Here is a 26,692-nt window from a genome sequence, read left to right as displayed (position 1 = left end):
ACTTCTGTGTCACTGTTAGACAGAGGCACAGTATACTAACCTCAAAAAAGGGCATAGCAAAATAAATTTAAAATGGATGGCGAAAGCCAAACACATTCTGGCTAGGCTTATAAATGCCCTAGGGCAGATAGCCTAGTATGAACCTATGAACCTATGAACCTATGAACCTATGATGTCAGCTAACTCATAGGCTTGCACCAAGCTATTTCTGCTCTTACACTGTTGGGAGTTGACTATAATGCAGGGGAAATCTGGCATTCATTATCGTTCCCCTCATTTGTATTGGATTGCCTGCTAATGCATAGTTACATGTCTCTCACTGAGCCTCCTCCCTTAGCAACCACTATTCACTAGCCATGTTGTCTTCTGCCTGCCATTGATTATAATGCCAGAATAGTGATTTTAGCTAGAATGCTTATTTTAGGTTCATTTTCTTATTTTTCCCTGGATCCCGTTTGTGCGCCGCTGCCCTACACTTAAACAGCTAGGATCGGCTAAAAAGAAATAAAAGTTGATTTTTTTTTTCAACTGTTTTCCATTCCAGTGGCCTTATACTTGGCCATTGGCATGCTTTCTAATTGATATCCACCTTTTATTTGGAGCTGTCATGGCTCAGTTTTTGAATTTGCAGAAATGCACTCCATTACTGGCGGAGTACATTTCTGCACAATGCACTTGTCCTGCACGCCCGGTTTCCAGCTTTCCGGATTGCAAATTCACCTCATTTGCATAATTTATACTGCAAATGGGGTAATTTCCATACAGAGTCTGAGTCCGTGGTGGACTAATGCAGGAGTGCTCATGCACGCCCCTAGAGGCCATTCCTGGAATGCATGGCAGACATATTGCCTGCTGGTGCTCCTGCACTAATCCTGCATGCCATGCAAGGCTTGCAGAATTTGGGGGTTGATGTGAACATGAGTGCAGTCTATGGCACCCAGTACCTCAGAGTAGTGTGCTACACAGTAAAAGTGTTGCATATTGGTAGGCCTTGCCTCAGGAGTGAGGGGAAAATAAATGTGTCACTGGCATGTGGTGGCATGGCATTCAGGAACTGATGGAGTACCCTGGATGCTGATTCCTGTGAGACCCCATCATGTCCCCAGTTGGTCTTTAGAAGCTACCTGTGGCTATTAGCCTAAGGGCTACACATACATTTGTTTCCACTGGGGAAGGATTCCCCTCTGTTGGCTCTGAGTCTGAGTTGAGGGAGGAGGAGCTCAGTGAATTCTTGTAGTATGTTCCTGTCCACTCTGTAGTGCTCTACAATCTCAGCTCATATAGCTCCTCGAAGGACACCCTGGCCCTGAAGACTCTTCTCCTTCTCTGCCTAGGCCTATTTTCAGCAGCAGCAGCATTGATTTTAGCATCTAGAACATACAGATGCAGCAAACCTGCAGCAGCCCCTAACATTCTTTCAGTTAAAACTCCCAAGACTGTACTCCAATGGTGCAGATTATGGTGGAAATCAGAATGTAGGGTGTATGCATACTTTATAGTGCTCTACTGTAAGTGCTGACAGTGCAATTGGCTACCTGTGATGCATTCCACCTGCCTAGTATATCATTAACATCATTTACTGGCCCTATTGTAAGTTAAACAATTGTCACAACTAATGAATACATCATTGCTCTTTATATACTCTCAGCAAAGTGCCACACAAATGTGTGGTCCATAGGTAAATAAAACTTAGAAGTCAATGGACACACCCCCAGCCTTGCACCCTCAGCACAGTGGTGTGCCATGGAAACACGTACTCCATAGGTAAACAAAGCTTAAAAGTCAATGGACACACCACCCAGACTTCCATGCATAGCACAGGTGCGTGCCACGCAAACTGGTGCAGCTAAGCTCCAACCAGCTTAGAAGTTATTGCCCACACCCTCTCCTGATGTCAGCTACCTCCTGTGTGGACACCAACATGGTTCTTGGCCTACGTGGAAGGGATATGCAGCCATGATTACCCCATTATGCTATTCAGTAACTCCACCTCATTTGCATAGACAGCCTGGAAACTACATACTTCCAAAACCAACCACATTAGCAACAGCACCAATGCACAATTGTAGATACTCCATGTAGGGTCCTGTAATACATTCATGTCTCATAATAGTCATTTTATTTCCACTTTTTTTTCAGTGGTGCACCACTCAAACATGCAAAGATTATTAAAAAATATATTTTAACATAATTTCTGTACATAGGTTCACAGGTAGGTACTAGGCTATTGACCCAAGGGCCTAAGTAAGCCTAGCCAACAACGTTCCCTGGCTTACGCCACCCAAGGAAGTTATTTTCCTGTATCCCTGTTGAGCAGAGCCAGAGAAGTGATCCCCAGGGTGTATTTTCTATTTCCCATCCACTCATCAAGATTTATCTTGAAGAATGCTAATGAGGAACTTTGCTTGACATAGATGGGTAACTTGTTCCAGAGTATGGGAGGTCTCTTGGACAGGAATCTATCCCTCCAGCATGCCCTATTTATTGTGGTGACACGGTTTAGGTCCCTAGAGCGTGTGGCTCAGAGGGATTGGGATTTATTTAGGTGTAGTATATTCAACAACTCTGGGTTTTACATAGCTTTATATGCAAGGCAGAGATCACCTTGGAGTAGGTGATATGCTATGGAGTAAAGCTGGAGTTATTTTGAGACGGTCACTGTAGGGCATCTGTTTGAGGCCAGTAATCCTCTTTGTGAGTTACTTCTGTGGCCTTTCCAGCTGCTCAGATGTCTTGTGAGGTACATTCCCAAAGGGGCATTGTACTCTATAATGGGTCTAATGAATGTCGAGTAGAGGGGAACAATGACCTCTTTTTTCCTGGATGAGAACCCTTTTGTGATGAGGTGTGCCATGTAGAAGGATTTCCGGACTACTGTGGCGATGTGATTATCAAAGGAGAGGCTACTGTCCACCTGGATCCTAAGGTCTCTTATCACAAATTTGGCATTAAGTAGACTGCCACCTATGTGGTAGTTCATGGGTACAGAGTTTTTACCAAAGGGGACGACAATGCACTTTTTGGCATTGAGCTTGATGCCATGGCTCTGACACCAGACATCTGTCTCAGTGAGGCCCTTCTGTAGGATGTCCAAATCATTTGGGGACTCGACTATGGCTCCTACTTTGCAGCCATCTGCAAACTTCATTAGCCAAAGCCCTTTTGTATTAGCCTGTACTTCAGAGAAGTAGATACCAAACAGGAGAGGTCCCAGGACTGAACCCTGTGGTACTCCACTTGTCACTGGTTTGAAGTCAGATTTGGAATCTGCAACTTTTACAGTGTGGGTTCTGTCAGTGAGCCAGCTGGCAACCCATCTTGTGAAGCCTAAAGTTGTGGATGTTAATCACTCGGCTAATTATTTCAGTGAAGCTTGCATTTTGTCAGCTTCTCTTTTTAAGCTTTTAATAAATTGAGTTTTAACAGCCTGAAGTTTGAAGCTGTGGATGACAACAGTTCAGTGAAGTTTGCATTTTGTCAGCTTCTCTTTTTAAGCTTTCAATAAATTGAGTTTTAACAGCCCGAAGTTTGAAGCTGTGGATGACTACAGTTTGGATACTCAACTATTTTCAGTTCATCATATTCTAGTGAAGTTTACATCCTGTCAGCTTCATTTTTTAAGCGATTAATAAATTGTGTTTTAACAGTCTGAAGCCTGAAGCTGTGGACGACACCTAAGTTCTTTTTTCTTTGTTCATTTGCCTACCCTCGGTGTCTTTAGTAGTGGTGAGGAGAATTTATTTCCTGTTTTGTTGTTTGTTTCTCCCACTCTACACATGGCAGAAGGGCAAACAGGAGCAGCAGTGAAAGCGAAATCATGCAATTTTCCTGGTTTTTCTAGAGACATTGTGAATCCACTTTTAACTATTAATTTTAGTAGTGACTGTTTAGCACCTAATACTACAAACCTTGCAGTAGATGCTAGTTTTTCTGACACGCTTCGTGAAGTAGAAAATGCTGCTTATCGCCTTAAAAGGCTTCAATGGCAATGCTTCCATTTGGAAGCTTGCCTATTTCATCAGATAGTGCCAAGAGGAATGAGAGTTAAATGCCTTCCCTCTTATGGAAACACCTATCCGGAGCTATTAGCTCAATGGCAAAGGATCAATTTGGAAACTAGCCAAAAATACATGAGGCTGCTCATCGACTTTTTTAAACCTGAAGAAAAGCAAATTTCCTCTTTTATTTCTAAGAAACAAGAAGAACTGGAACGTTGTGATTTGCAGGACCAGTATCTATGTCAGATTGAACAGTTACAAGTGAACTTAAACACTTATGACAATAAGCTTAAACAACAAAAAATGGGTAAACTGAATCGAGATCATAGGGATTTCACTAACGGTCATATCTTTGAATGGCCTAGAGAGGATAATACCAGTTGAGGACGTCCCCATTTTTCAACTGCCAAACAAAGGAAAGCCATACAAGGTCTGGCTGTAAAACAGACTGCTAACACTTTGCATCCTTCTCGAACAACTACTACCTCATCAACTTCTCTTCCCTCTTCGACTTCATCTACAGGAGAGGAGGTTCCTACTGTCAGCATTGATATTGTCACCAGGGATCAGGGAGGTACTGGTACTAACGATACCAATGATGGTAGTAATTCCAACACCACCATTAATTGTGCTACTAGACCTAAAGAAGCGATGACGCACCTACCAGTAAACTGGCCGTTGCCGGTTTTTGTGAGGGAGAATTCATACAGGCCACAGAGGACGCAGAGTCAAGAACGCAAATGGAAGAAGTTTGTGGACTAAATATTGGGGGTAATGACTTAGTAGTTAACTTATCCAAAATCACAGTTGAGAAGGACAGATAGCTTGGTGATCAAACCAGCAGATAAAGGTGGCTGCATAGTAGTGATGGATGCAGACTGGTATCGTAATAAAGTTTCACTGATGTTGGATGACAACATGACATCGCAAATTGAGTAAGAAAGGAGTAAATCAGAGAATTGAACGTATCAGAGGGAGCACCTATGATCTATTGATGGAAAGAAGGATCAGTCAAGATTTATATGAATTTTTTGAAACACCTCATCCTATGTTTCCCAGCATTGGTGGATTACCTAAGATACACAAAGACCTTTTGGACCCTCCCTTACATCCCATTGTCTCTGGGAGAGGATGGATCACTGAATCCATATCCATGTATGTTGAAAATGAACTCAAGAAAGCTTTGCCTTATGCTACCACTGTCTTAAAGGATACAGGCAGCTTCTTGAAAGACTTGTTCTCCACGGTTAAGTCTCTGGATGGTTTTGATAACCTTCTACTTGTAACTATGGACATAACCAGTCTCTTTACTGTGATCCCCCATGAGTATGGCCTGAGGGCCTTACATGATTTTCTGATTAGGCATAATTTAACAACGGAACCTCTTTGTTCTCTGCTGGAATTAGTCCTTGAGAATAACATCTTTATGTATGGAGATACCTTTTATTTGCAAACCTGGGTTGTGGCCATGGGAACTCCATGTGCCAACAGTTATTCAAACTTGGTCTTGGCTGAGTGGGAATTTAAAACAATCTTCAGTGATGGAAATATCTGGAAGAATGAACTTGTTTATTATGGGCGTTTTGTGGATGATGTTTTTTTGTTTATGGAAAGGAGGCATTGACCAATTGGATCTTTTTGTCAGCTTTATTAACAACATCACTGACTTCCTTGAGTTCAAAATGAAACACTCATCCTCAGTCATAGATTTCTTAGATGTCAAGATACGTTTACATCCAATTGAAGGTCTCTCTACTGGGGTGCATAGGAAAGAGACCTGGCAAAATCATTTCTTACACAGGCAGAGCATGCATCTAAGACATATTTTTGACAACATCTTTGACAACCAAATCTTAAGAGTCTCAAAACTATGTACTGATGAGGAGGAATTCTTGGAAGGGCAATTCAATCTACGTAGATATTTGAAGGATAGGGCCTACCAGGAAAATAATTTTCCACCAATATCACAGGTGCAAGCCTATAGAAAGCAAAGAGGTCAACCTTATTACTCAGAGAGGTCTAAACAAGCTTCACGAAGACAGTCTAATGATACAATACCTCAACAACTTAGACGTATGCTTACTTACAGTTCAGACAATTGACAGGTCTGTAAAGTGATCAGGAAATTCTGGCCGATTCTGACAGCGGATGATAAAATAAAGAACATCGTTGGAGAGAGACCTAGGTTTCTCTATAAGAATAAAAAGAACATCAAGAGATTACTATGCCATAAAGATTGCTTTAAATGTGGTGATTCACTATCAGACCGCAAGGGTACTTTTAAATGCTGCAGATGCAAAGCGTGTTCTTACTTAGATACTAGTAATACTTTCCTCCAACCAGTATCTGGACGTAACTTTCATTTCGATATTTATGCTGATTGTACTACTAGCCACATTATCTATTTGGCTACCTGTCGCAAGTGCCAAGCTTTTTATCTTGGTAAAACTGACCAACGACTGAAGGATCGTATTCTATGACATGTCAGAGACATTGATCAGAAAGTTCCACATAATGCCTTAGCAGCACACATATTGGTCCATCCTACGCATAATTTCTTGTTTAAAGCTGTGGAAGTGGTCACCCAAAACATCAGGGAAGGAGATGTCCACAACAGGACAGAATTAAGAGAGATCTTTTGGATCAATAATTTTAGAGCTAATCGACCTCCAGGTCTTAATACAATAGTACCTCTCAGACCTGTTCTAAAATCTAGAAGAAACTTACCAAATAGCAATACATGATTCTAGCATTTTAACATTGAACTACATTATAGGAGACAAATCTCCACTTTGAATATTTATTTTTGTCCTGTGCCTTTAAGAACCATAAAGACAATCAGCTACCAGCTCTTGATTGTGTTTCCTTTATAAACAGGAAGAGCTAACCACATTTTTATATGATCTGAAGAAGGCATCTGCCGAAAGCGCTCATCGTTTGGACAATTTCATCTTTTCAACTTTTTACGCTCCAGTGAAGTATATGTTTTTGTCAGCTTTGCTCACAAAGCAGGTATCAATTGTGCTATTAACTGTGCTTTAACAATTTGAAGCTTAAAGTTGTGGATGTTAATCACTAGGCTAATTATTTCAGTGAAGCTTGCATTTTGTCAGCTTCTCTTTTTAAGCTTTTAATAAATTGAGTTTTAACAGCCTGAAGTTTGAAGCTGTGGATGACAACAGTTCAGTGAAGTTTGCATTTTGTCAGCTTCTCTTTTTAACCTTTCAATAAGTTGAGTTTTAACAGCCTGAAGTTTGAAGCTGTGGATGACAACAGTTTGGATACTCAACTATTTTCAGTTCATCATATTTTAGTGAAGTTTACATCCTGTCAGCTTCACTTTTTAAGCGATTAATAAATTGTGTTTTAACAGTCTGAAGCCTGAAGCTGTGGACGACACCTAAGGTCTTTTTTCTTTCTTCCATCTTGTGATGTAGGGATTTATACCTAGTTTAGTGCATTTAGCTATAATTCCAGAATGGGTGATGGTGTCGAAAGCCTTGGTGAGGTAAGGATAGGCTGTGTGAAACACCTTACCCTCGTGTACGACTTTGGTGACTGCCTCAAAGAAGTCGATCAGGTTCAAGAGGCATGATCTGCCTTTCACAAACCCGAACTGGGTGGTGTCCAGAGGTTGGAGGTTACCAATGTCTTTGTTTATGAGTTCAATGATGATACGTTCCGTGGCCTTACAGACCAGGCTCATCAGCTTAATAGGGTGATAGTTCCCAGGATCAGTGGTGGCTCCCCCTTTGTGGAGTGGGATAACTGTAGCTGTGCACCATTCAATGGGCACAAAGCCTTATGTGAGGCTATGATTGAACATGATGCTTAGGTGGGGAGCCTGTTTGTTCTGAAGTTTGTGTAAAATGCAACCTGGGATGTTGTCCGGTCCCATGGATGCTGTGTTTTTGGCTTTAGCGAGTGCAGCATTTACCTGGGTAGTTCTGATTACAGAGACTCTGCATTCTACCTGTATAGATATAGACCCTTTAGGAGGTGAGAGGGGGGGTGAAGTTAGCACTTAACCTGTCTGCCAGGATGTTGGCAATGTCAGTTGATTCTGTAATTTTCGTGCCATTGTGCTGTAACTCAGAGCAGATCTGGGTGTCGCCATTGAGATTCTTGACATAACTATAGAATGCCTTGTGGTTGTCACTAGAATCAGTGGCGATTTTGTTTTCATAGCTAGCTTTGGAGGATATTATAAAGAATCTCAGCTTCTTACTGAGGCTGACCTGGGAGCTCCTCCACTCATTGGATTTTACTCTCTTTTGCAACAGTAATGATGCTGTCTTGTAAAAAGAGAATCATGGGAAAAGCTATGTAAGCACACCTAACCATCCTGAAGAGCATTTTGTCTAAAACATGAGATGGAATTCCTAGAAATATCCCTGTTGTGTTGTGTCTGGGGCAAGTTTACAAAACATGACACTTTATTTCTATTGTGAAAAGACATGCAAAACTGGAAATGGTTAAATAGCAAAGAACCTTACATGCACCGAAGCGAGAAAAGACATGCATTCATCTATTCCTGAAGGAAGAATTTTTTGGCTACATTATTTTTAAGAATTATTCAATTCAATTCAACTTTATTTTCATATGTAATAGAGACAGTATCACAAAGTACAATGAAATTCTTATTCTGCAAATCCTCCAGCAACATATAAAAACAATGACAATTAACAAGAAGTAATCTAAGACAACAAATAGACAATAATATAAATAAATATCAGTAAATATATATATATATATATATATATATATATATATATATATATATAGATAGCTGTGCAAAAGAGCACATTTGTGCAAAACAAGCTCGTTCCCTCCAAATGTGAACCAACCTACAATACTAGATGGAGAGTAGTATGTGAGTTTTATTTAACAGTCTGATAGCTTGAGGTATAAAACTGTCTTTCAGCCTGGTTGTTCTGGCTGCCATGATTGTATAACACTTCCCTGATGGTAGTGGCATAAACAGTTTATGTTGTGGGTGGATAGTGTCTATGATAATGTTTTGAGCCCTCCTAAATACTCTTTTGGTGTAGATGTCCTCCAGTGCAGGGACTGTTACTCCAATGATGTTTTGTGCAGGTTTTATTACTCAATGCAGAGCCTTGTAATCCCATATTGTTCTATTCCTGAACCATACTGTAACAGAGTGGGAGAGAATGCTCTCAATTATACATCTGTAGAAGTTGCTAAGGATGGTATTGGGTATGCCAAAATTCCTCAACCTTCTCTAAAAATAGTCACTGCTGGCATTTCCTTACCAGGTGTGTGATGTTATGAGTCAAGGTAAAGTCCTCATAGATGTTAATATGGAGGAATTTGAATCTAACCACTCTTTCCACTTCATACTTACCAATATATAACAGTAAGTGCTGCCCTCTACTCCTACATGTATCAATGATCATCTCTTTTGCTTTGCTGGTATTAAGAGAGAGAGATTACTCTTCTGATACCACTTCACAAGGTTCTGTACATAGGCTCACAGGTAGATACTAGGCTATCGGCCCAAGTGCCTAAGTAAGCCTAGCCAACAAGGTTTCCTGGCTTACGCCACCCAAGGAAGTTATTTTTCTGTGCCCCTATTGAGCAGAGCCAGAGAAGTGATCCCTGGGGTGTATTTCCTATTTCCCATCCACTCATCAAGATTTTTCTTGAAGAATGCTAATAAGGAACTTTAGATGGGTGGCTTGTTCCAGAGTATGGGAAGTCTCTCAGACAGGAATCTATCCCTCCAACATGCCCTGTTTATTGTGGTGACAAGGTTTAGGTCCCTAGAGCATGTGGCTCAGAGGGATTGGGATTTATTTAGGTGTAGCATGTTCAACAACTCTGGGTATGACATAGCTTTATATGTAAGGCAGAGATCACCTTGGAGTAGGTGATATGCTACGGAGTAAAGCTGGAGTTTTTTGAGACGGTAACTGTAGGGCATCTGTTTGAGGCCAGTAATCCTATTTGTGAGTTACTTCTGTGGCCTTTCCAGCTGCTGCAGATGTCTTGTGAGGTACATTCCAAAAGGGGCATTGTACTCTATAATGGCTCTAATGAATGTTGAGTAGAGAGAGAGGGGAGCAATGACCTCTTTTTACCTGGATGAGAACCCTTTTGTGATGAGGTGTGCCATGTAGAAGGATTTCCTGACTACTGTGGCGTTGTGATTATCAAAGGAGAGGCTACTGTCAACCTGGATCCCAAGGTTTCATCACAAATTGGGCATTAAGTAGACTGCCACCTATGTGGTAGTTCATGGGTACAGAGTTTTTACTAAAGGGGATGACAATGCACTTTTTGGCATTGAGCTTGAGGCCATGGCTCTGACACCAGACATCTGTCTCAGCGAGGCCCTTCTGTAGGATGTCCAAATCATTTGGGGACTTGACTATGGCTCCTAGTTTGCAGCCATATGCAAACTTCATTAGCCAAAGCCCTTCTGTGTTAGCCCGTACTTCAGAGAAGTAGATACCAAACAGGAGAGGTCCCAGAACTGAACCCTGTGGTACTACACTTGTCACTGGTTTGAAGTCAGATTTGGAGTCTGCAACTTTTACAGTGTGGGTTCTGTCAGTGAGCCAGTTGGCAACCCATCTTGTGACATAGCGATTTATACCTAGTTTAGTGCATTTAGCTATAATTCCAGAATGGGTGATGGTGTCGAAAGCCTTGGTGAGGTAAGGATAGACTGTGTGAACCACCTTACCCTCGTGTATGACTTTGATTACTGTCTCAAAGAAGTCGATTAGGTTCAGGAGGCATGACCTGCCTTTCACAAACCCGAACTGGGTGGGGTCCAGAGTTTGGAGGTTACCAATGTCTTTGTTTATGAGTTTGATGATGATACTTTCCATGGCCTTACAGACCAGGCTCATCAGCTTAATAGGGCGATAGTTCCCAGGATCAGTGGTGGCTCCCCCTTTGTGGAGTGGGATAACTGTTGCTGTGCACCATTCAATGGGCACAAAGCCTTACGTGAGGCTATGATTGAACATGGTGCTTAGGTGGGGAGCCACTTTGTTCTGAAGTTCATGTAAAATGCAACCTGGGATGTTGTCCGGTCCAATGGATGCTGTGTTTTTGGCTTTAGCAAGTGCAGCATTTACCTGGGTAGTTCTGATTACAGGGACTCTGCATTCTACCTGTATAGATATGGACCCTTTAGGGGGTGAGAGGGGGGTGAAGTTAGCACTTAACCTATCTGCCAGGATGATGGCAATATCAGTCGATTCTGTAATTTTTGTGCCATTGTGCTGTAACTCAGAGCAGATCTGGGTGTTGCCATTGAGATTCTTGACATAGCTATAGAATGCTTTGTGGTTGTCCCTAGAATCAGTGGCGATTTTGTTTTCATAGCTAGCATTGGAGGATATTATAAGGAATCTCAGCTTCTCACTGAGCCTGACCTGGGAGCTCCTCCACTCATTGGATTTTACTCTCTTTTGCAACAGTAATGATGCTGTCTTGTAAAAAGAGAAACACGGGAAAAGATATGTAAGCACACCTAACCATCCTGAAGAGCATTTGGTCTAAAACATGAGATGGAATTCCTTGAAATATCCCTGTTGTGTTGTGTCTGGGGCAAGTTTACAAAACATGACACTTTATTTCTATTGTGAAAAGACATGCAAAACTGGAAATGGTTAAATAGCAAAGAACCTTACATGCACTGAAGTAAGAAAAGACACGCATTCATCTTTTCCTGAAGGAAGAATTTTTTGGCTACATTATTTTTAAGAATTATTCAATTCAATTCAACTTTATTTTCTGTTAGAAAAATATATATTTACATATATGCTGCCTAGGAAAATATATATTCACATATATGCTGCCTAGAAAAATATATATTCACATATATGCTGCTTAGGAAAATATGTATTCAAACATTCAGACATATATAAGTTGTGTGGTCAGATATATAGAGAAATGTGTGCCTTAGACAGGAATAAATGTGCTCAAATCTATATGGAGAGCAAAGGTTGAAAAATAGAATAATATGTAATGCATTTAATTCTGTTTTACTAGAATAATAGTAGAAATAAACTCGCATATTATTGCTTGAAGCATAAGCTGCAGTGTGACTAGAAACTTGGCCTTGGCAGAGATCAGCTCGGCCTGGCTCATGTCTGTCAGTGAAAGATTATTTTGCAAAGTTAGAAAATAATGAATCTGTGTGCATGTGTATCTTTTCCTGCTTCCACCAGAAGAATAGCCTTGTGCACTATCAAAGATAATGTCCAGCTGGTGAACAAGAAAGAGACAAAGAGAAGCATTAAAGAAGACATGCACCCATTGTATTCGAACTAATCTAAGAGCCTTGAATTGGCTACATCCTCGGAAGGACATTGTGACTGACCAGGTGCTTGCAAGGCTGTAATATTCTCATGGGAAAAAGATTTTTGAAAAACACCATCTCAGCACTTTTTCATAAGTTACTATGATGTAAAGACCCTGTCACTGACCACATCAGTGAGGTGGGCAAAAGCTGATAGTAAAACATATAAAATGTCATGTGTTTCACCAATAAAACTAGACAAAATTCTGTACAAGTTTGTGTATGGTTTTTTGCCTCCTAATGTACATTAGAGTATTTGTAAATTAGATACTTGAGTTTCCTGCATTACTGTTTGTTATTGACTGTCATTGTTTTTAAATGCCAGATGATTTTTACAGTCTGACTTTAACAAATTTATTTAACATTTTGGTCCTAATCGTGCCGGAATTCCCTTGGTAAGCTGCAGGTCAGAGCATATAGGTGGCACCGAAACCTGCGCAGAAGAAGGAAAGACCTCCGACTGAATTGTCGTATCTAAAGAGGCTGTCCACTTGTCTGATCTGTGGCCGAAAAGCGGAAAACTGGATCCTAAAAAGAAGCATAACAGTAAGCGGGAGGCTCGGGTATGCAGAATTCCTCTCTTTGTTTTTGTTTTAGATCAGGGACCAGGTTACACTGTGCTATTGCTAAGGTTTGTGATAGCAGGGAGAGAGGTAGTCAGTATTGTATCTTGAGTCATAGATCAGGAAGTAAACAAAGCAAAGTAAAACAGTTATTCTAGACACTACTGTGGATACGGGGAATAAGATACCACATGGTACAAGAGAAAGGGTTACGTAACAGTTCTTTTTTTTTTAAGAGACATGGGAAATGAATGCACTAAAGGGTCACGTGACCCGCCCCTAACAGAAGACGCAAAGTATATGCAATTGCAAAGAGCAGATAATGTGAGACATTTTTCAAAATGGGTTAATAAGTATGACTTTGATGGTAAATTAGATAAAATATCATTAGTAAAACTTTTGAAACAGTTAAAATCTGACGCAGAAGGTCAGGCAAAAAAACAACAACAGTTGGGCGTTCCTCAAGCACATAGGTGGATTGAGGAAGTGAACCGAAGGGAACAGAAAAATAAAAATGCAAAAGCATTATTTTTAGACAAAGAGGATAATAATACAGTAGTAGCATCGGTCCCTCCCTACCACCTCCTCCGATGCCTTACTTAGAATATGAAGCGGGAGGGCGGGCTGGACCCCCCCCACGTTATCCGGAGACAACAGGGGTATTAAGACAACCATTTGTAAGAGAACCTATCGGAACTAGATCCCGAACCCGTCAAACATTTATAGATGTTCAACCGAGCGGAAATCCATTAGATGAGAGTGAGGAAATCTGTCCATTAATTGAAGTACCAAACCCACAGGCAGGACAGGAGGGCCAGGCCTCAACTCTCTTAGTGTATAGACCGTGGACACCGGAAGACATCCAGAAAGCTACAGAGGGAATTCCCCATCCAAAAATTAACTTTGAGAAATTTTTACAAGATTTACAGGGTATGAGATTGAGTTATCACCTGAATGGGGAAGAGGTAGAAAGAGTAGTTAGACAAATTTTGGGTCCGGACTGGCATATGATTTGTGGTGCCTGGAATGCCCGTGACGCGCAACTCAGGCCACTCCCACATAGTGACGCAGAACTAGATGCTAGATTGAAGGGTCTTACAGACCGCATTACTGAAAAATGGAAACCTAGGGCAGATTGGACTTGTATTAACCAATGCGTACAACAAGATAATGAAACAGTAGACGCATACTATGGTACATTATTAGAATGTTTCAATAATCATAGTGGTATGACTATTCCTGAAAATCAAAAAAATGATAGCCCATATGAACAGCAGTTGAAAAATGCATTTTTAAAAGGTTGTATTGCCCCTATCAATAGCTTCGTCACGAAGCATATGATAGATCACCGAACGAGTAGGCTCCAAGCCTTGTTAGAGTATGCTAGGCATGCCGAAAAACATTTTAACAGTAAAAAGAAAAAGAAAACGCAGGTCTTCACAGCTGAAGACGGTGCGGAAGTTTTTGTAGTACAAACAGCCAAAAAGGGTAAGCGAAATGCTCAGGATAACAAACGTTCTGACAGAAACTCAGAGTTTTATGAGGACAGGAAAAAAGAGGTGAGTGCTTCAATTGCGGTAAGAAGGGACATTTAGCAAGGGATTGCAGGAGCAAGGCACCTGTGGAAAAAAAGGATAAGGATGATGAGGATTGACTAGATGGCAGTTATACTGCTCGGCAGTCATTAGGAGAGACTAATGAGCAGGGGAATAATGTAAATACCTTAGAAGAAACAAATGATATGCAACCGGATGTAGAAGTTGGGGAAAGTGAAGTTTTGGACTTGGCACTACTGAGCTTAGCAGACACTAAACCGGAAGTTACACTTCTGGTGGAAGGGAGAGAAGTCAAATTTTTGTGTGATTCAGGAGCATCATGAACTTTGATACACCCTTCAAAGTTACCGGAACATTCTGAGTCACCCGATTATATATTAGTGAAGGCAGCAAACGGACAGCTGTACAGGGAACCACTTTCCCATGATATAGCAATAACTGACCCTGTCTCGGGTATAACCCAGAGAAGTAAAATAGTACTTTCTGCCAAATGCCCCATGAACTTATTAGGAAGAGATCTTATGCAACTTTTTGGCATAGCAGTAGTCCCTACCATGGATGGTATGGAGGCACAGAGACAAACTGATGCTTTTGTAGTATGATCGGAGGGTGAGGCCTATTATTGGTACAGCCAGGACCTGGTTACAACCGGTCCAGGGGCAGTGACCAAGGAACTGATGAATGTAGCCACCAGCAAGGTGCTTCCCCTCGATGTTGATCAACAACATTTGTTACATTGTACCCTATATTATTGTAGCACATCAGGGCCTGATAAAGAATATGAACAAAAGTTGTTCAGGAATCCCGCAAATAGACTAATACTACGGACTTTATTCTGGGACACTGAGGGCAATAGTGTAGTGAGTTGTTCATTACCTCAGGAATTCTTGGAATTGTACAAATCCAATAAACTACCGCATGTTAGCCTAACCAAAAACAGGAATGTTAGGTGGGTAGACTTGGGTGACAAAGTGACGAAATGGGAGAAACTAACTGACTTAGAGTTATCGGACTTAGGAGTACAGAAACAGAAACTAAATTGGTTAATGCAAGCACGCCCAGCTGTACACTTACAACAGAGTGAAGACAGCTGATTGGCGTTCTTGATAGAAGAAGAAGAAAAAGCTTTGAGTGAAATACCAGATGTTCTTTGGTCAACAGGGAAATCGGATGTAGGACTTATTCAACAGCAGGGCCAGTAGTTATTACACCAAAATCGGCCTTTAGACCAAGAAAAAGACAATATCCTTTGAGCAAGGATGCAGAACAGGGAATCAAACCTATCATAATGGCATTACTTAAGAAAGGGATACTGGTAGAATCCTTGGATTCACCATGTAATACTCCTCTATTTCCTGTTAAAAAAGCAAACGGAGAATGGCGGATGGTACAAGATTTACAGGCTGTAAATGATGCGGTAATACCAAGGGCACCTACGGTGCCAGACCCACATACCTTGTTAAATGATTTGAAGCCGCAACAAAAATATTTCACCGTGGTAGATATTAGCAATGCATTTTTCTCAATACCTATCCACCCTGACAGCCAGCATTGGTTTGCATTCACATTTCAGGGCAAAAGGTATACGTACACCCGACTACCACAGGGATATAGTGAAAGTCCAACAATATTCGCACAAGAGATGGCTAGCAACCTGGCGGGATTTTCTCCACCAGGGGGCAGTCAAGTATTACTTTATGTAGATGACATCTTGCTTGCAGCCCCTACCCAGCAGCAATGTAGGGAAGACACAATAGCATTGTTGAAATTCCTAGCTGAGCAAGGACATAAAGTGAATAAACATAAATTGCAACTTTGGAAAGAACAGGTTAAATACCTGGGATATGTGATATCCAAAGAAGGTAGAACATTAGATGAAGATAGGAAAACAGCAATCTTACAAGCACCTAGACCAACTACCAAAAAGGAGATGATGTCCTTCTTGGGAACGACTAATTTTTGTCGAAGTTGGATACCGAATTATGCTTTAGAAACGGCTCCATTGGCTGATTTAATATTTAAAACACCAATGGCAGCACAAGAAACACTGCTTTGGACACCGGAAGCAGAAGCAGCCTTTTGCAGACTAAAACAACTGATAGTTTCATCGTTAGTTTTAGGGCTTCCGAATTACCATAAGAGATTTTTCCAGACTGTAGATTGTAGGCAGGGATATATGACATCAGTACTGACGCAACAACATGGCAGCAAGCAACGCCCCATAGCTTACTATTCATCACAGTTAGATCCGGTGGCACGATCATTGCCACCCTGTGTACAAGCAGTTGTTGCAGCAGCTATGGCAGTGCAAGCTTCGGCCTCAGTGGTATTGTTCCATCCTCTCACGTTGAGAGTACCTCATGCAGTTGCAATAATTTTACTGCAAGAAAAAATAGCATTTTTGTCCCCTGTCAGACATCTTTCTTGTATGACCATACTTTTGAGTCAACCTCACATGACGATTGAACGATGCACGACATTAAATCCATCGACATTACTTCCGATTCCTGTAGATGGCACACCACACAGTTGCCTACAGGAAATGGAACAAATAACCACACCCAGACAAGATCTTACTGATGTGCCTTTAGCTGATGCAGAGGTGACATTTTATGTGGATGGGTCCTGTAGACGAGGTCCAACAGGAAAGAACCTAGTGGGTTATGCAGTAGTGACTGATAACGAAATCATAGAAGCACAACCCTGCAACATAACCTGTCAGCTCAAGCAGCAGAATTGATAGCTTTGACACGTGCTTGCACTCTAGCGAAAGACAAATGTGTTAACATATATACTGACAGTCAGTATGCTTTCTCTACAGTGCATGTCTTTGCGCAACAGTGGAAGAACAGGGGAATGATAACATCTACTGGCAAACCAATTAATCATGCACAATTGATTTTGAACCTGTTAGATTCTATTCAGTTACCCACTAGAATAGCTATCTGTAAATGTGCAGCCCATACCAAACAACAAGATAGAATTTCAAAAGGGAATGCTCGGGCTGATGCAGCTGCAAAGCAAGTTGCCTCAGACCTAGAAACTGTGTTTTTAAATGAAGAACTACAACCTTCTGAGACTCTAGATTTAGAAATGTTAAAAACAATGCAGACATTAGCTACAAAAGCAGAGAAGCAAAAGTGGATAAAACGAGGAGCAATCCTTGAAGAGGGACTGTACATCTCCAAAGAGAAAAAGCCAATATTGCCATCTAATTTATTTAGATATGCAGCTTTGTTGAGTCATGGGCAGAGCCATGTCTCAACAGGGGGGATGGTACAGTTAGTTAACAAGACATTCCAAACATACGGATTTACGAATTATACACAAAAATTTTGTGCAACATGTCATATTTGTAGCAAACATCATGCACAGGGAGCATTTAAACCGAAGCGAGGGAGCTTTCCGACACCACCCTATCCGTTCCATACTATTTGTATGGATTTCATAGAACTGAATAAATGTGAAGGGAAAAAATACTGTCTAGTGATCATAGATATGTTTACAAAATGGGTAGAAGCTTTTCCGACCAGGAATCCGGATGCAGCAACAGTAGCAAAAGCCTTAGTAAAAGAAATCATTCCTAGATTTGGCATACCGGAAAGAATTTATAGTGACAATGGAACACATTTTGTAAACCAGACAATACATCAGCTTGGGAGATTTTTTGGGATTTCTTTGAAAAAACATTGTGCTTATCACCCTCAGTCAGCAGGACTGGTGGAGAGGTACAATGGAATTTTGAAAAATAAGTTGAGAAAATTGATGAGTGAGACTCAAATGACTTGGATTTGCTGTCTGCCTTTAGCACTGCTGAGCATGAGAACTGTTCCAAATGTAAGGGCTTGACCCTTTTGAGGTAGTGTTTGGAAGAGCATATTGTGTGCCACAATGGAAAGCCCTCATGCCTGCAGAGCTGGAGGCCGATGGCTCATTAGCTAGTTATATGAAGAAATTGTTAACAAATAAGACTGTTTTGCAGTTGAACTCTTTTTCAGACAAACAAGAAGCAAAACCGGAGGCCGTGCTGACCCCGGGGTCCTGGATCTGGCTGAAAATCATCAAAAGAAAGAACTGGGCGAGTCCAAAGTGGGAAGGTCCATACCAGGTACTATTGGCAACACCTACTGCAGTAAAAATTGCTGAGAGATCATTTTGGGTTCATTTGACGCACTGTAAACCACTCAAAGAATTTAAGTTGGACAAACATTTTTTAACTGACATACCACAGATACAGGATGGCCAGAGGCAGAGTGAATAAAAATGTGAAACAACCCCAAAGACATTGGTTCACTGGCCTACTGATCATACATTTATTAACCATGTTTGTAGTGACCTTTTTGTTGTTATGGTTTTTCTTGCATATAACTACAGAAGTGAAATTGATAAAACGTGATGATGGACTGGCTATAGACTGGCACCGAACTTCAACACATACCTGGCTATGAAACGAGTCTATGTAGAGACTATGAATGTTTCAAATTGCTGGGTTTGTACTGCAATACCCACAGCATATGGAGGACTTTTAATGTCTGCTGTCCCCCTGGGGATAAATGAAACTTGGGAAAACCTATTATTTGACACGGGTACTGTGAGATCACAAGATAAAGTGGCATTATATTTACCGTTACTCAGAAAGGGATTGTTTGCTTTGTTAAAAATGATACACTCCAGGTTGGTTGGAGTAACTGTAACATAACTGTGTCTTACAAATGTTATATAAAACCTGTAGACCAAGGTACTAGTTGTAGCACGAACTATGGTTCATACTTAAGCTTGATGAAAACAACATTGAGAGATGTGCAAAAAACTCCTGAAATATATAGACAATTATCTGTTATAGATAAAAAAATGTTTCATTCAGGGTTAACCCGCATCAGTACTAAAGTAGAAAACTGTTATTTTGTTTGTGGGAAAAAGGCCTATAAATGGTTACCTGAGAATTGGTCCGGCAGTTGTTTTTTGGGTTATCTGGTTCCAGCCATAAGACATACTGCAGAATTGCCCCTGGGTAAAATACGCAATGTGAGAAATGTAGCTCAGCAAGCCGAGAATACAGTCAGAAAACCTGCTAATCCAGTGGGTAAGATTGAAGCAAGCTGGAAGGATCATTCGGCTGTGAAGGACAAAGAAAAACTGACTCATATGGACTTGAGTGACAGTGTTATATCCTGGGCTGGGATATTCCCAGCCTACGGAGCAGTCAAATCGATTTGGGAACTGAGGAAATTGTCAAAACTCCTCGAAGTAATGAGCAATGCGACTTTTTCCGCTCTTGAACTTGTGATTGATGAAATGAATGCAATGAGAACAGTCGTACTACAGAACCGAATGGCTCTCGACTTCACCCTAGCGGCGAGAGGTGGTACGTGCGCGCTTATCAAAGAAGAATGCTGTGCGTACATTCCAGACAACCAACACGAAATCAATGATCACCTGGAGGTAATACAGCAGGTGTCAGCAATGGCAGAACCAGGCCCAAACCCACTGACAAACTTTTTCCAGAATCTATTTGGGGGGTGGGGGTCGGTCCTTATGAATATTCTGATTGCAATTTGTGTAGTGCTGCTCATAATTGGAGCATGTGTCTGCTGCGGCATACCCTGTGTGAAAAAATTAGTTAAAGACCTAGTTGACATATCAGTAACTGAAACTATGTACCAGGACATGGAATTGAATTTGTTGATACCAAGTGAAAGCCTATCTGAAATATAAAACAAATGACTTACTTAGCTGAAAATCCTTGAAAGGAAAAGGCTAAGAAATGAAATGATACTGTTTATGTTTCAAATAGAATGAAATGCATTAACAGGAGGGAGAATGTTAGAAAATATATATTTACATATATGCTGCCTAGGAAAATATATATTCACATATATGCTGCCTAGAAAATGTATATTCACATATATGCTGCTTAGGAAAATATGTATTCAAACATTCAGACATATATAAGTTGTGTGGTCAGATATATAGAGAAATGTGTGCCTTAGACAGGAATAAATGTGCTCAAATCTATATGGAGAGCAAAGGTTGAAAAATAGAATAATATGTAATGCATTTAATTCTGTTTTACTAGAATAATAGTAGAAATAAACTCGCATATTATTGCTTGAAGCATAAGCTGCAGTGTGACTAGAAACTTGGCCTTGGCAGAGATCAGCTCGGCCTGGCTCATGTCTGTCAGTGAAAGATTATTTTGCAAAGTTAGAAAATAATGAATCTGTGTGCATGTGTATCTTTTCCTGCTTCCACCAGAAGAATAGCCTTGTCGCACTATCAAAGATAATGTCCAGCTGGTGAACAAGAAAGAGACAAAGAGAAGCATTAAAGAAGACATGCACCCATTGTATTGAACTAATCTAAGAGCCTTGAATTGGCTACATCCTCGGAAGGACATTGTGACTGACCAGGTGCTGGCAAGGCTGTAATATTCTCATGGGAAAAGGATTTTTGAAAAACACCATCTCAGCACTTTTCATAAGTTACTATGATGTAAAGACCCTGTCACTGACCACGTCAGTGAGGTGGGCAAAAGCTGATAGTAAAACATATAAAATGTCATGTGTTTCACCAATAAAACTAGACAAAATTCTGTACAAGTTTGTGTATGGTTTTGCCTCTAATGTACATTAGAGTATTTGTAAATTAGATACTTGAGTTTCCTGCATTACTGTTTGTTATTGACTGTCATTGTTTTTAAATGCCAGATGATTTTTACAGTCTGACTTTAACAAATTTATTTAACATTTTCATATGTACTAGAGACAGTATCACAAAGTACAATGAAATTCTTATTTTGCAATTCCTCCAGCAACATATAAAAACAATGACAATTAACAAGAAGTAATCTAAGACAACAAATAGACAATAATATAAATAAATATCAATAAATATATATATATGGGTCCCCTTCAGTACACCGACATGCCAGAAGGCCGACACTCTAAAGAAGGAGATGAGAAGACTGACGATACAGATGATCGACAAGGTGAGATCCCGACGGACAAAACACCGACATGGGAAGGTGTGAGCGCGACTTGCTAAGTGTGCGATAGAGTAAGGGATTTAGTGTTAGGGAGCGGACAGGTAAGTGAGGGATAGTGAAGACCTGTAGTTTTAGGGGTGGGTTAAGGGAGTTAGGGTTAGGGTGTGGGTAGGGTGAGTGTGCGATAGTGACGGACTATATGTTTAAGGGTGGGTTAAGTGAGTTAGGGTGCAGGTAGGGTATGTGTGCAATAGTGACGGACTGTAGGTTTAGGGGTGGGTTAAGTGAGTTAGGGTTAGGGTGCGGATAGGGTAAGTGTGCGGTTGTGTCGGACCTTAGGGTTAGGGTTTGGGTTAAGGCTAGTGCATGTATAGTTGTGTGTAATGTGTAGTTTACGTTTTGTGTGTCGGTGTTTTGGGTGTCGGTGTTATGGTGTTCGGTTTTGTGCATTGTCGGTATTGTGTGTTGTCGGTCTTTTGGTGTCGGTGTTTTGGGTGTCGGCTTTGTGGCATGTCAGTGTTGTGATAGGGATCCATATACATATATACATATATATATATATATATATATATATATATATATATATATATATATATATATATATATATCTGTGCAAAAGAGCACATTTGTGCAAAACAAGCTCGTTCCCTCCAAATGTGAACCAACCTACAATACCAGATGGAGAGTAGTATGTGAGTTTTATTTAACAGTCTGATAGCTTGAGGTATAAAACTGTCTTTCAGCCTGGTTGTTCTGGCTGCCATGATCTTATAACACCTCCCTGATGGTAGTGGCATAAACAGTTTGTGTTGTGGGTGGATAGTGTCCATGATAATGTTTTGAGCCCTCCTAAATACTCTTTTGGTGTAGATGTCCTCCAGTGCAGGGAGTGTTACTCCAATGATGTTTTGTGCAGGTTTTATTACTCAATGCAGAGCCTTGTGATCCCGTATTGTTCTATTCCTGAACCATACTGTAACAGAGTGGGAGAGAATGCTCTCAATTATACATCTGTAGAAGTTGCTAAGGATGGTATTGGGTTTACCCATTGTAGGCCCCTCAACTCTCTTAGTGTATAGACCGTGGACACCGGAAGACATCCGAAAGCTACAGAGGCAATTCCCCATCCAAAAATTAACTTTGAGAAATTTTTACAAGATTTACAGGGTATGAGATTGAGTTATCACCTGAATGGGGAAGAGGTAGAAAGAGTAGTTAGACAAATTTTGGGTCCGGACTGGCATATGATTTGTGGTGCCTGGAATGCCCGTGGCGCGCAACTCAGGCCACTCCCACATAGTGACGAGAACTAGATGCTAGATTGAAGGGTCTTACAGACCGCATTACTGAAAAATGGAAACCTAGGGCAGATTGGACTTGTATTAACCAATGCGTACAACAAGATAATGAAACAGTAGACGCATACTATGGTACATTATTAGAATGTTTCAATAATCATAGTGGTATGACTATTCCTGAAAATCAAAAAAATGATAGCCCATATGAACAGCAGTTGAAAAATGCATTTTTAAAAGGTTGTATTGCCCCTATCAATAGCTTCGTCACGAAGCATATGATAGATCACCGAACGAGTAGGCTCCAAGCCTTGTTAGAGTATGCTAGGCATGCCGAAAAACATTTTAACAGTAAAAAGAAAAAGAAAACGCAGGTCTTCACAGCTGAAGACGGTGCGGAAGTTTTTGTAGTACAAACAGCCAAAAAGGGTAAGCGAAATGCTCAGGGTAACAAACGTTCTGACAGAAACTCAGAGTTTTATGAGGACAGGAAAAAAAGAGGTGAGTGCTTCAATTGCGGTAAGAAGGGACATTTAGCAAGGGATTGCAGGAGCAAGGCACCTGTGGAAAAAAAGGATAAGGATGATGAGGATTGACTAGATGGCAGTTATACTGCTCGGCAGTCATTAGGAGAGACTAATGAGCAGGGGAATAATGTAAATACCTTAGAAGAAACAAATGATATGCAACCGGATGTAGAAGTTGGGGAAAGTGAAGTTTTGGACTTGGCACTACTGAGCTTAGCAGACACTAAACCGGAAGTTACACTTCTGGTGGAAGGGAGAGAAGTCACATTTTTGTGTGATTCAGGAGCATCATGAACTTTGATACACCCTTCAAAGTTACCGGAACATTCTGAGTCACCCGATTATATATTAGTGAAGGCAGCAAACGGACAGCTGTACAGGGAACCACTTTCCCATGATATAGCAATAACTGACCCTGTCTCGGTATAACCCAGAGAAGTAAAATAGTACTTTCTGCCAAATGCCCCATGAACTTATTAGGAAGAGATCTTATGCAACTTTTGGCATAGCAGTAGTCCCTACCATGGATGGTATGGAGGCACAGAGACAAACTGATGCTTTTGTAGTATGATCGGAGGGTGAGGCCTATTATTGGTACAGCCAGGACCTGGTTACAACCGGTCCAGGGCAGTGACCAAGGAACTGATGAATGTAGCCACCAGCAAGGTGCTTCCCTCGATGTTGATCAACAACATTTGTTACATTGTACCCTATATTATTGTAGCACATCAGGGCCTGATAAAGAATATGAACAAAAGTTGTTCAGGAATCCATAAAATAGACTAATACTACGGACTTTATTCTGGGACACTGAGGGCAATAGTGTAGTGAGTTGTTCATTACCTCAGGAATTCTTGGAATTGTACAAATCCAATAAACTACCGCATGTTAGCCTAACCAAAAACAGGAATGTTAGGTGGGTAGACTTGGGTGACAAAGTGACGAAATGGGAGAAACTAACTGACTTAGAGTTATCGGACTTAGGAGTACAGAAACAGAAACTAAATTGGTTAATGCAAGCACGCCCAGCTGTACACTTACAACAGAGTGAAGACAGCTGATTGGCGTTCTTGATAGAAGAAGAAGAAAAAGCTTTGAGTGAAATACCAGATGTTCTTTGGTCAACAGGGAAATCGGATGTAGGACTTATTCGAACAGCAGGGCCAGTAGTTATTACACCAAAATCGGCCTTTAGACCAAGAAAAAGACAATATCCTTTGAGCAAGGATGCAGAACAGGAATCAAACCTATCATAATGGCATTACTTAAAAAAGGGATACTGGTAGAATCCTTGGATTCACCATGTAATACTCCTCTATTTCCTGTTAAAAAGCAAACGGAGAATGGCGGATGGTACAAGATTTACAGGCTGTAAATGATGCGGTAATACCAAGGGCACCTACGGTGCCAGACCCACATACCTTGTTAAATGATTTGAAGCCGCAACAAAAATATTTCACCGTGGTAGATATTAGCAATGCATTTTCTCAATACCTATCCACCCTGACAGCCAGCATTGGTTTGCATTCACATTTCAGGGCAAAAGGTATACGTACACCGACTACCACAGGGATATAGTGAAAGTCCAACAATATTCGCACAAGAGATGGCTAGCAACCTGGCGGGATTTTCTCCACCAGGGGCAGTCAAGTATTACTTTATGTAGATGACATCTTGCTTGCAGCCCCTACCCAGCAGCAATGTAGGGAAGACACAATAGCATTGTTGAAATTCCTAGCTGAGCAAGGACATAAAGTGAATAAACATAAATTGCAACTTTGGAAAGAACAGGTTAAATACCTGGGATATGTGATATCCAAAGAAGGTAGAACATTAGATGAAGATAGGAAAACAGCAATCTTACAAGCACCTAGACCAACTACCAAAAAGGAGATGATGTCCTTCTTGGGAACGACTAATTTTTGTCGAGTTGGATACCGATTAATGCATAAGAAACGGCTCCAATGGCTGAATATATATTTAAAACACCAATGGCAGCACAAGAAACACTGCTTTGGACACGGAAGCAGAAGCAGCCGTTTGCAGACTAAAACAACTGATAGTTTCATCGTTAGTTTTAGGGCTTCCGAATTACCATAAGAGATTTTTCCAGACTGTAGATTGTAGGCAGGGATATATGACATCAGTACTGACGCAACAACATGGCAGCAAGCAACGCCCATAGCTTACTATTCATCACAGTTAGATCCGGTGGCACGATCATTGCCACCCTGTGTACAAGCAGTTGTTGCAGCAGCTATGGCAGTGCAAGCTTCGGCCTCAGTGGTATTGTTCCATCCTCTCACGTTGAGAGTACCTCATGCAGTTGCAATAATTTTACTGCAAGAAAAATAGCATTTTGTCCCCTGTCAGACATCTTTCTTGTATGACCATACTTTTGAGTCAACCTCACATGACGATTGAGCGATGCACGACATTAAATCCATCGACATTACTTCCGATTCCTGTAGATGGCACACCACACAGTTGCCTACAGGAAATGGAACAAATAACCACACCCAGACAAGATCTTACTGATGTGCCTTTAGCTGATGCAGAGGTGACATTTTATGTGGATGGGTCCTGTAGACGAGGTCCAACAGGAAAGAACCTAGTGGGTTATGCAGTAGTGACTGATAACGAAATCATAGAAGCACAACCCCTGCAACATAACCTGTCAGCTCAAGCAGCAGAATTGATAGCTTTGACACGTGCTTGCACTCTAGCGAAAGACAAATGTGTTAACATATATACTGACAGTCAGTATGCTTTCTCTACAGTGCATGTCTTTGCGCAACAGTGGAAGAACAGGGGAATGATAACATCTACTGGCAAACCAATTAATCATGCACAATTGATTTTGAACCTGTTAGATTCTATTCAGTTACCCACTAGAATAGCTATCTGTAAATGTGCAGCCCATACCAAACAACAAGATAGAATTTCAAAAGGGAATGCTCGGGCTGATGCAGCTGCAAAGCAAGTTGCCTCAGACCTAGAAACTGTGTTTTTAAATGAAGAACTACAACCTTCTGAGACTCTAGATTTAGAAATGTTAAAACAATGCAGACATTAGCTACAAAAGCAGAGAAGCAAAAGTGGATAAAACGAGGAGCAATCCTTGAAGAGGGACTGTACATCTCCAAAGAGAAAAAAGCCAATATTGCCATCTAATTTATTTAGATATGCAGCTTTGTTGAGTCATGGGCAGAGCCATGTCTCAACAGGGGGGATGGTACAGTTAGTTAACAAGACATTCCAAACATACGGATTACGAATTATACACAAAAATTTTGTGCAACATGTCATATTTGTAGCAAACATCATGCACAGGAGCATTTAAACCGAGCGAGGAGCTTTCCGACACCACCCTATCCGTTCCATACTATTTGTATGGATTTCATAGAACTGAATAAATGTGAAGGGA

The sequence above is a fragment of the Protopterus annectens genome, chromosome 8.part0 (assembly GCF_019279795.1).
Source record: "Protopterus annectens isolate FY-2018-M chromosome 8.part0, PAN1.0, whole genome shotgun sequence".
Lineage (NCBI taxonomy): Eukaryota > Metazoa > Chordata > Ceratodontiformes > Protopteridae > Protopterus > Protopterus annectens.
This window is presented reverse-complemented; position numbering follows the sequence as displayed.